A 12621-nucleotide genomic window follows, 5' to 3' on the forward strand; every position below is an offset into this window, starting at 1 on the left:
AAGACAAATGCACTATTCTCACTATTCATAAATAGTACTCCAATTTATATTAGTAGTTTTTTAAGTCCATATTGGAAACTTTAATCATACCACTATAATTAAGACATAAATTCTTTTTAATGTAGATAGAATAGTCAAGTATAGTTATACAAATTATATGATCAAGAATCCATCTCACAAATTGCAACTAAAGGAAAAAAAATTATTAAGCACTTCGTATTTCCTATATTAAATAAACTTTAATCATACCACAATATGATTTTGCGGAGGGAGATCAGTAGGATACTTTACATGATTACCTGAAGATATTGTGTGTGTGGCTAGCTTTGTTTTTTTGGATGGGGTCAATATGAAGCTTTTGATAATAGGCTGCACAGTAGCCATATATTTGACATGACCTATAAAGTCCATCCAAAGTCATTTGCAAACTTTTTTTTTTTTGGTTGCATTGGATGCTTACCACTACTCTCAACTCTCATCTATCCAAAAAAAAAAAAAAAAAAAAAAGAAGCAATTTCTTGCTTCAATAATACAAGTATACAATCAAGAAGTATTCTTTTTTTTTTTTTTTTTTTTTTTTTTTTTTTTGTGTCATTTGAAAAATTGAGAGAAAAAAGTAGTTTCATCATGAATACTTATCAATATATAATTAAATTCGATTCAATAATGTGCCTATTAAAGAAAAAAACGATTCAATGTGTGTAATTATTAATGTTGGAGTAGATTAGTAATAATTGCTCAAATATGCATTAACAAAAAAAAGTTTATATAGGACAAATATTTAAGATTGATTAAATAATTACAAAAAGCTTGTTTGGGGCATCACCTTTTACTTTGATAAAGGTTGGCCAACGTAAATGAAGAGAGAATAACACACAACTTGCCAAACATGATCCAGTGACAAAGTGACGGCCCAACAGATAAATACCCTGGGACCAAATTTACATTGCACCCAGATTATGCGAGCCCAATACAAATTTTTTATATATGCGCAATTAGTCTGAGGTGCACCCACCTTAAATAGGTGTAACAACATAGCCCAAAAGCCTAATTACACACAACCCAATTAAAAAAAGCCCTAAAACTAAAAATATGGAAAATGCAATACACCCACCTACACCCAATACACCCACCCACACCCAATAAATGTAACGTCATTTTCAAACTCAAAAATCTTCTTCTTCTATATGATTTTCTCTCTCCTCTTTTTCACTTTCTCTCTCCTCTATTTCATTCTTTCACTAAAAAACTGCAAAAACATCAATGGACATTAGGAAAGAGATGCAAAATCAAAAGGATCCTCCCCAAAAAGGCAATTTTATGTAAATTTCACTTAATTTTGTTTGAATTTATATGATTATCACTTAATTTTGTTTGAATATTGTTCGAAATTTATTATTGAAATTGTCAAAAAATTTAGTGAAATCAAACGGATATTTTATGTTCACATTTCGAAATGCATATGTTTCTATTTTGAATTCTTATGTTCATATTTTGAATTCGTTTGTAAACTTTCTGAAATGCTTATATTCACTTTCTAAATCCATATGTTCATATTTTTTATGTATATATTCACCTTTTGAAATGCTTAATTATGTTCATACGCATTCAAAATGAACCAATGCATATGTTCATATTTTGAACGCATATGTTCATATTTTTAATACTTATGAATTATGATGCATATGTTTCATAACCATATTATTTTATTTCTTCAATTTTTTTATGTTCATAATAAAATGTCTTATATTCATAAGGAACCTATTCATAATAATATTTTATATGTTCATAATGTAAATATTCATAGTAAATATTTGTTGTTCTCATTAAGTCTGTTTATGCATATCTTCTCTCTCTTAAATGCATATGATCATATTTTTTACGCATATGTTCACCTTTTAAATGGTTATATTCACTTTAAGGAAACTACTGCTTACGTTCATATTTTGAATTGTTATGTTTACTTTCTGAAATGCATATGTTCATATGTTTTATGCTTATGTTCACTTTCTGAAAAGCTAATGTTCACATTTAAGGGAACCTATGCATATGTTCATATTTTGCGTGATTATGTTCATTGATAAAAAAAAATGCAGAAAATCAAATGAAATTCATACACAAATGAAATTGATCGAAGCTAAAAAAAAAAAAATTCAATTCATATGAATTCAAAAAATCAGATAAACAACCAATTTCATATTGTAAGTAACATATTCAATCGTTAAATAGAAAAAACGAGAAAAATAGAAAAAAAAACAGAGGAAAAAGGAATTAAAGAAGGAAGGAGAAAAAATAGAGTATAATTTGTGAATTCAAAGATTCATATATACCTTAATCAATCGAAATTAAAGCACAAAATCGAAATTCACACAAAAATTCATACTTAATAACTACTTTCATGTTGTAAGAAACAAATTCAATCAAAAAAGTGTAAAAAAGGGGAAAAATTAAAAAAAAAACAGAGGAGAGAGAAAATAAAAAATGAAGGAGAAAAATAAAGGAGAAGAAACCTAATGTTCACTTTTTGAAAAGCTAATGTTCATATTGTGCTATTGTTACACCTATTTCTAGGTGCATGAGTGTGCACCTAAGAATATGTGTATGTGGCGAGCCTTCACATAAGGGCTAGCTCCTTCTATGGCCCAAAAAATCTTAGACCCAAACTTCTGATCCCGTTTCTTCTCGTTGTTGAAATTGAACCATTTTATTTCGAACTTTAATGGGTTCACATTCACTTAACCATTTGTATTTTTTTTTTTTTTTTGAAAGAAGTCTCAAAGGACATTTAATTTCTTTAAATAAAGTCATACGACATCTACAATTAACAATTAATAATAATGAAGACAGATTTAACAAAATCAAACAAGAATTAATCAGGGAAGAGCTAAGAATCCAAATACATAGATATAACACTTCGGCACATTCTCGATTCGTTGTCTCATATAACTTTTTGAGTGGATCCGTCGCCGCTTCATAATTTGTGAGGAAGAAAATTCTTGTGTTGAATTCGTAACCCGAATGCGAGCCATAATCAATTAAAGCCCCGCACAACTAGACCCTATTAAACACAAATAAAACAACCTTGTCTTTCGAAGGAGATCGAAAAAACCTTGTCTTTCGAAGGAGATAAACCCTTTCTTTCGAGGGAGACATTATTATAATCTAAAAAACAAAGAAAACGTAAAAGAAATAAAGATTGAGGCTTTCCACTGGTGAAATCCGATGGAAGCCCCTTCAAAGTTAACAATGGAGGCTAAAGTTTAGGAGAGAGAACAGAGAGAGGAGGCTAGGGTAAATTTTTGTATTTTTGTATTTAGAACATTAAAGATATGATTTTTAATTTTTAATTTATTTTCTGTACTTTGAAAATTAAAGGTCCGGTGCCTCTTTAGGCCTTTCTTGGAACTCCGGATATAACCTAGAATCATAATCTTGTCGGGTCCAAAAACATTCTTTGCAAGCCAATTTGAAGGCTATTACGTGAAATAAGACCCACTTTCGGAGCTTTTGGGATCCAAAGTAAAAAAAATCTCAAGACTATAGAACTGTATCTTGAAGTCATAATTATTGTTTCATTAATCGGTCACATAAAGGTCCATGGCGACCTTGAGTCAATGAAAAGAGACATATACATAAACAGTATAAAGGTATACTACAATTCCAACAATCCAAGTGGCCACCCAGAGTGTTATGGTCCATAGGAAGCACCTAGAGCTGTCAATTTAGGTAAACGGGTCGGGTTTGGGTCGGTAAAAGTGGGTCAGGTCAACTCGGGTCAGGTCAATTCGGATTAATTCCATAACCTATGCGGGTCGGGTTTGGGTTGGGTTATGATTGAGTTAGGTCACGCCGGGTCATACTTCTTATCGGGTTTGGGTAGGGTTTAGGTCGGGTTATATTCGAGTCGGGTGAACAATAGATCGAGTTTAATTCGGGTTTTAACAAGTTAAAACGGGTTAGGGTAATTCTCTAGTTAGGGTCAAGTCAATAATTTGCGGGTTAGAATCAGGTCGGTCATTCTCAGGTTTGAGTCGGGTCGGTTCAAGTCAATAATTTGCTGATTATAATCGGGTCGGGTCATTTTCAAGTCGGGTCACTTTCGGGTTCAAGTAGGGTTCGGTTCAAGTCAATAATTTGCGGGTTATAATCAGGTTGGGTCATTTCCAAGTCGGGTCATTCTCGGATTCAAGTCGGGTTATGTTCAAGTTAATAATTTGCAGGTTACAATCAGGTCGTGTCATTTTCAAGTCAGGTCATATTCGGGTTCAACTAACTATAATACATAATTTTATCAAGCTAATTATTTCCTTTGACTATATATATACTAGGGAACTATAGTCTGTAATTTAGGAAGATAATTACTCCTTTGACCATACAACAAATATATACTATATTTAACTCTTAAATTTGAGGATGATGCTCCTTTCTTTTGCTGTGTTGGACCGACTTGGTCTCCCTAGACAAAATGTTTTGATCAACAATAATAAAGTGGTCTAAATTGCATTTAAGGTGATTTGAAATCGGGTCAGGAACAATTTGGGTTGAATTTAGGTCGGGTCAATAAAAAGTCGTGTTAATTTCGAGTTGGGTTACTTACAGATCGGGTTGAAATTTTGGGTCGAGTAAGTAATAGGTCTGGTAAAATTCGGGTCGGGTCAATAACAAGCCGAGTTGAATTTGGGTCAAGTCAATAACAAGTCGGATCGGGTTGATTTCGGGTCAGGTTTTGTAACAGGTTAGGTAAAATTCGGGTCGGGTGAGGAATGAGTCGGGTTGAATTCAGGTCAGGTTAGTAACAAGTCGGGTTAAATTCCGGTTAAAACGGGTTTGGGTCAATTTCGATTCAAGTCGGGTTTGGTGCAAGTTAATTAAATTGGCCGTTGTAAACCGGTAAATTGGCCGTTTAAAAGCAAATTGTATGGTTCCAGACACCCAATTGGACTCCTGGAAGTTATTAGGGACCATGGTAAACATTTCGGCAATTTTTATTCCGGGCGAAAAAAAGTCAAAAAATTCCAAAATTGAAGGCTAATATCCACGCTTTTTGAGAAATTTTGGAGGTTTCGGGGCCCGGTGTCGAAAAGTCTTGAAATTCAATGGGATACATCTCGGGGTCTTAGAATGTCGTTTGGAACCATATATGATCATTATTTGTTGTCATAAATGTTCGTGGTAGGCTTGAATTAATGAAATCAGTGCAAGTTGTAAACCGGTATATTGGTCGATTAAAGGCAAATTAGATGGTTCCACCCACCCAATTGGACTCACGAAGGATATTAGGGATCATGGTAAACATTTTGGCAATTTTTATTTTCGGGCGTAAAAAAGTCAAAAAATTCTAAAATTGAAGGCTAATATCCACGTTTTTTGAGAAATTTTGGAGGTTTCGGGTCCTGATATCTAAAATCCTTTAGATTTTTGGTAATACATCTCGGGGTCATATAATGCCGTTTGCAACCATGTATGATCATTATATGCTGTCATAAACGTCTGTGATAGACTTGAGTTAATGAAATCGGTGCAAGTTGTAAACCGGTAAATTGGCCGTTTAATGGCAAGCTATATGGTTTCACCCATCCAATTGGACTCCCGGATGACATTAAGGATCATGGTAAACATTTCTCCAATTTAAATAACGGGTGAAAAAATTCAAAAAATTCCCAAATTGAAGACTAATGATATCCACGCATTTTGAGAAATTTTGGAATCTTCGGGGCCCGGTGTCTAAAAGTGTTGAAATTCTAGGGAATACATCTCGTGGTCATATAATGTCATTTGGACTCATATATGATCATTATTTGTTGTCATAAATGTTCGTGGTAGGCTTGAGTTAATGAAATCAATGCAAGTTTTAAACCGATAAAAATGTCGTTCGAAGGCCAATTGGATGGTTCCACCCACCCAATTGGACTCCCGGGAGGTATTAGGGACCATGGCACTAGTGGAAAAAATCTTATTTGTAACAAGCTATTCGTAACGGGCCGGGCATATGATTTCCCGTTACAATTACATTATTTGTAACGGGCAAATTCAATGTCCGTTACGAATAACCAACTAGTCGTAACCAACAAATTTTGCCCGTTACGAATAACCAACTAGTCGTAACCAACAAGTCTTGCCCGTTACGAATAACCAACTAGTCGTAACCAACAAATCTTGCCCGTTACGAATAACCAACTAGTCGTAACCAACAAGTCTTGCGACTCTTGCCCGTTACGAATAGGTTTCAAAGTAAACCCTGATTTTTAATTTGCCCTTTCTCACTCTCAAAATATTATTTGCCCTTTCTCTCTCCAATGGGGCCGTCGTCCTCCGTCCTCACTCCCGCAACTCCATTGAAGCAGCTCGGCCGTCGTCCTCCGTCCTCACTCCCGCAACTCCATTGAAGCAGCTCGGTTATCAGCTCAAGCTCCGTTTTCTCTTTCTATTTATTTATAAACCCGCTTTACTTCTTCTAGCTTGTTCCCCTTCAATTCTTAGGGTTGTCGATGCGTTACCAAATCAAGTGAATGGAACTTGGATACGAATACATACTTGTTTTTCTCTGAAACCCTACATCAGCAATGACAATTCTCCAGTTGAAGCATACGTAACTTAAAGTTGTGAACCCAGGTATTCTCTCTCCTCACCTTCTTAATTTAAATTTTAAATCCAATTTGTTTCAGTTCAATGCAATTTATCTTCTTTAATTGCAGTTAAGAAAAGTATTTGAATTCGTTTAATTTGTGTTATACTCTTCCTTTGCCTGTATAAATTCAACATGTAAGCCTAAAATTCATCGAATCCTTGTTTTTTAAATTCGTAATTTGATGTTCATTTGATTTGTTCGTTGTTTTTATTGATTGTTTCAATGTTGAATTGATTAATTTGGTGTTCAATTGGTTGATTTAATTTGATTAAACAACAAGCAGTGTGACGATACAGGGCGTTATAGTTAATATCATATATTCTTTGTTTTTGGTTGAATATGACAAATTAAAATGTCAAAAGTGTTATGTTGGATTTTGTGGAAAAATGAAATTGAGTAGATTTGAGTTGTTGTTTTGCAGCTTGTGAAATTAAGGGTTTGAGTAATGGAATGGGTTATTTCTTAAAAATCGAGTTGGGTTCCGGGTGACTCATCTAATCCCCGAAAACCACAATATTACAATGGCTTCAATGTAAACTTTAACATGATTAAGGCATTATTATTACATGTTCATTCTGGTTTCAAGATTTTGTTTGTGACTTTTTGACAATGTGTTCTAATTGTCAATTAACATATCTTGTTTCGAGCACTCATAAATGATTCATATACCTTACAACATTATTTGGTTAACATGCATGGTGTTGCTTTTAGCATAATTATATGCTTCAACTTTTTTTTTTGAGTATATTTGGATGTTTTATTATAATCAACTCTTCATTGTCCCATACTTGATTTGATAATAGTGGATTTGTAATATGTATAGCTTTAATGTCATTACAGTTGAGATAAGTTGATGATTTTACTTTGTTTGCATTTAGCTCATCTGAACTCTGAAGTCTGAAATGTATAGCTGTTGATTCTGGTTTGCTATCTTGATATTTCATGAAAATAAGTTCTTTGATAGATTTATTAAGGAGCGGAAAGAGAAGGATCCAAATATGGATGTAGCAGTTGCAACTAAGTTTGCTGCATTACCATGGAGATTAGGACGCGAAAGTTTTGTCAAAGCCTTAAAGGATTCTCTCAGTCGCCTAGAACTCTCATCTGTGGAGCTGTATCAACTACACTGGTGAGCATGATCTTACAGAAAATGGCCAATAACTATGTTAACATTCCGTTTTCCTTTTTTTGACATGGTTCGCTGAACTTTTGATGATCGGCTTTCCATATGTTGCAGTCTATTAAGGTGAGTTATTATATTAGTGTGTTATCATTGACTACTTCATTCCAGATTATTGGATGAAGTTGTGAAAACTGGCAAAGCATGTTAATAAGATAAGCAAACTTATAGAAAATTTATGCAAGTGGGTATGATAAAGAAGAAAAGGCAGCTAGGTCATACGACTTGGCAGCTCCTAAGTACTGGGGCCCCACTGCCACCACCAACTTCTCGTTATTTTGCAATTTGAATTCGAGCTTTACTAATTATACTTAATATTGTAATGTCAGGTTCTTGTTGAAAAAGCTTATCTTGTAGGTGTGGAGCAAAAAGGTGTTAAAGTGGATTCTTTTGGAATAGAAGAATTTCTGAAAGAATCTCTGTAAAAGCTTAAAAACCGGTTTCTTTTTTGGATTTTGGCCCGTCAAACTCGTCATGGAGATGGATCGTGGGCTATAGACCCGAAGAATGCCGAAACCCAGCAAATAGCCAATGCTATTGTAAGTGTTGTTCTAAGTAACCAAGCATATTTTATTTTCATTACTTTTGAGCTGATCAATTCTAATCAGGCCTTTTCTGTTTATTGCTCATTTCCTGCGTTGTTTAATGGGCTTCGTTAAATTTGAGGCCTTTTCTGATCAGTTTCGATCAATTCTGATCAGTTCTGAAATTTTAGTTCTGATCAGTTCTGAAATTTTAGTACTGATCAGTTCTGAAATTTCAGTTCTGATCAGTTCCGATCAGTTCTGAAATTTCAGTTTCGATCAGTTCTGATAAGTTCTGATCAGTTCTGAAATTTCAGTTCTGATCAGTTCCGATCATTTTCGATCAGTTTCGATTACTTCTGAAATTTCAGTTCTGATCAGTTCATTTCAGGCCTTTTTATGTTTATTGCTCATTTCCTGAGTTGTTTAATGGGCTTGGCTAAATTTGACCTACATAATGGTTTATATGCACCATCTACCTCTTGCTTCTACTTATCACATCAGTAGAAAGCTTAAGATAGAGAAAGTGTTACCAAAGTCAATTCCCTTGATGCCTTGCATGCGTGTTACCATTTTTCTTGATGAAGAGGATTTTTGGTGAACTGAGTGGTTCAACTTCTTGTTCAGAAATATATGTTAATTAAGGCTGTATTTAGGAGTTTTAGAACACCTATTTTTTTTCCCCTTTATATTTAATTTTCCCACTGCTGATTTGGTATGTATCTAGTGGGTAAAATGAATGAATGCTTGATCATTTGAACACTATGTTGATATAAACTATACATTTACATATACTCATGTTATTCATCTTTGAAAGTGGTATTTGGACACATGTTAATTATATTTAAGCAATTAGATTACGTTAGTTATAATTTACAAATTGTCAAAGATTGACAGACTCATCAATGTTAATATGAGGTTGAAGTTGGTTATAATTTAGTCTTGCTTTTATGAAGTTCTGTTGATTGGGCAAGTAAGGTGTCCGTTACAAATAAATACTTATTTCGTAACGGGCACCTTTTTTCCCCTTAGGCAATTTTGAAGCCTTTTTGGCTCTATACGCACTCAAAAGTGAGTAAATGGTCACTTTTCATTGATTTCAATTCATAGAAACCAAAATATAAGTTAATTAAGGATGTTATGTGTTTTATTGTGTTAATTTGAACCAATACATGAAAGATGGGAAAGATAGAAGTCCCTTAGGCTATTTTAAAGCCTTTTCGGCTCTATACGCTCCCAAAAGTGAGTAAATGGTCACTTTTCATTGATTTCAATTCATAGAAACCAAAATATAAGTTAATTAAGGATGTTATGTGTTATATTGTGTTAATTTGAACCAATACATGAAAGATGGGAAAGATAGAAGTCCCTTAGGGAATTTTAAAGTCTTTTTGGCTCTATACGCTCCCAAAAGTGAGTAAATGGTCACTTTTCATTGATTTCAATTCATAGAAACCAAATCATAAGTTAATTAAGGATGTTATGTGTTTTATTGTGTTAATTTGAACCAATACATGAAAGATGGGAAAGATAGAAGTCCCTTAGGCAATTTTAAAGCCTTTTTGGCTCTATACGCTCCCAAAAGTGAGTAAATGGTCACTTTTCAGTGATTTCAATTCAAAGAAACCAAAATATAAGTTAATTAAGGATGTTATGTGTTATACTGTGTTAATTTGAACCAATACATGAAAGATGGGAAAGATAGAAGTCCCTTAGGCAATTTTGAAGCCTTTTTGGCTCTATACGCTCTCAAAAGTGAGTAAATGGTCACTTTTCATTGATTCAATTCATAGAAACAAAAATATAAGTTAATTAAGGATTTGTGTGTTTAATGTGTTAATTTGAACCAATACATGAAAGATGGGAAAAATAGAAGTCCCTTATGCAATTTTAAAGCCTTTTTTGGCTCTATACGCTCCCAAAAGTGAGTAAATGGTCACTTTTCAGTGATTTCAATTCAAAGAAACCAAAATATAAGTTAATTAAGGATGTTATGTGTTTTGTTTCTATATTATGAGTTTTATTTCTATAATTTGGTTCATCACATTTATTCTAATGATTGTTTTTATTATGGATTGTTTTTATTTTGTAACCTCTTTCATATGTTTTTTTTTCAATAGGATTTTTGTCCAAGGACCGCCCCGTATGATGTTGACGAGTTGAATGTGGTTCGAGAACAATGGGCGCAATACTTTAGAAGTAAATATTTATTAAATGCATAACTATTAGCTTAGGTAGAACAACGTAATATTTTTAGTGTTGTTGTATATGTTGGATAAATTTATACAAGTTTTTATTTGTAATGTGTTACTACTTCAGTTTTTATATTACGTCGTATTAATTTTTACGAAAGATTGTTCGGTATAATTGCTTATTTACAGGAACAGGTATATTTTAACAGGTTTTAATTAATATATATTAATTATATATAAATAAATGCTGTCGAAATTAAATAAAATGAAAATTTAATTTAATAATTATTTGTAACGGGCAGCAAAATTGTCAGTTACAAATAACCAGTTATTCGTAACGGGCACTTTTGTTGCCCGTTACAAATAAGTGTTAAATTATATACAATAAAACTCTATTCGTAACGGACATTTAAGATGTCAGTTACGAATAATCACTTATTCGTAACGGGCGTTTTAGGTGCCCGTTACGAATAAGGACTTATTTTAATACAAAAAAATTTTATTCGTAACTGACATTTCAGATGTCCGTTACGAATAACCCCTTATTCGTAACTAACATTTAAAATGTCTGTTACGAATAATGGGTTATTCGTAACGGACATTTTAAATGTTAGTTACGAATAAGGGGTTATTCGTAACGGACATCTAAAATGCCCGTTACGAATAATGAGTTATTCGTAACGGACAACTCATTATTCGTAACAGACAGTGCCCGTTACGAATAACAATGGCCATCCGTAATGGTCGCATACGTAACGGACGCTGCCCGTTACGGATGGCCCCTTTTTGCCCGTTACGGATGAGGTTTTTTCCACGGTGTGGTAAACATTTCGGCAATTTTTATTTCTGGGCGAAAAAAAGTCGAAAAATTCCAAAATTGTAATCTACGCTTTTTGAGAAATTTGGGATGTTTCGAGGCCCGATGTCAAAAAGTTTTGAGATTTTATGGGATACATGCATCTTGGGGTCATATAATGCCATTTGGAAGTTGGAACTATATATGATCATTATATGTTGTCATATATGTTCGTAATAGGCTTGACTTAATTAAATCGGTGCAAGTTGTAAACCGGTAAATTGGTCGTTTAAAGGCAAATAGGAAGGTTCCACCCACCCAATTGGACTCCCGGAGGGTATTAGTGACCATGTAAATATTTCGGAAAATTTTATTTTTGGGCTAAAAAAAGTAATAAAACTTCCAAAATTGAAGGTTAATATCCACGTTTTTTGAGAAATTTTGGAGGTTTCAGGTCCCGGTGTCGAAAAGCCTTTAGATTATAGGGGATACATCTCGGGGTAATATAATGTCGTTTGGAACCATTTATGTTCATTATATGTTGTCATAAATATTTGTGATAGACTTGAGTTAAAGAAATCGGCGCAAGTTGTAAACCGATAAATTGGCTGTTTAAATGCAAATTGGATGGTTCCACCCACACCAATTGGAATCCCGGAGGGTATTAGATACCATGGTAAAAATTTTGACAAATTTTATTTCCGGGCGAAAAAAATTCAAAAATTGAAGGATATATCCACGCTTTTTGAGAATTTTTGTAGTCTTCGGGGCCCGGTGTCGAAAAGTCTTGAAATTCTAAGGAAAACATATCGGGGTCATATAATGTCGTTTGGAACCATATATGATCATTATTTTTTGTCACAAATGTTTGTGGTAGGCTTGAATTAATGAAATCGGTGCAAATTGTAAACTGGTAAATTGGTCGTCTAAAGGCAAATTGGATGGTTTCACCCACCCAATAATTGGACTCCCGGAGGGTATTAGGGACCATGGTAAACATTTTGGCAATTTTTATATCTGGGTGAAAAAAAGACAAAAAATTCCAAATTTAAAGGCTAATATCCACGCTTTTTGAGAAATTTCGAATGTTTCAGTGCTCGGTGTCGAAAAGCATTGAGATTTTAGGTAAAACATCACGGGGGTCATATAATGCCGTTTGGAACCATAAATGATCATATATGTTCTCATAAATTTTCGTGGTAGGCTTGAGTTAATGATATCAGTGCAAGTTGTAAACCGGTAAATTGGTCGTTTAAAGGCAAATTGGATGGTTTCACCCAGCCAATTGGAATCCCGGAGGA

General features: G+C 33.7%; 1 long non-coding RNA gene across 3 annotated transcripts; it reads left to right on the plus strand.

Moving 5' to 3' along the window:
• The first annotated feature begins 6282 nt into the window (after positions 1-6282).
• On the plus strand, positions 6283-10705 carry LOC145594836 (uncharacterized). Of its 3 annotated transcripts, none has more exons than XR_014102877.1 (4): positions 6283-6612; positions 7593-7874; positions 8138-8347; positions 10453-10705. It is a non-coding gene; the product is annotated as an uncharacterized LOC145594836 (long non-coding RNA). The 3 variants fall into 3 exon arrangements; XR_014102876.1 differs by having other exon boundaries at positions 7593-7757; XR_014102874.1 differs by having other exon boundaries at positions 7593-8347.
• The last annotated feature ends 1916 nt before the right edge of the window (positions 10706-12621 follow it).

The sequence above is a fragment of the Chenopodium album genome, chromosome 2 (assembly GCF_948465745.1).
Source record: "Chenopodium album chromosome 2, dcCheAlbu1.1, whole genome shotgun sequence".
NCBI classification, from domain to species: Eukaryota; Viridiplantae; Streptophyta; class Magnoliopsida; order Caryophyllales; family Amaranthaceae; genus Chenopodium; species Chenopodium album.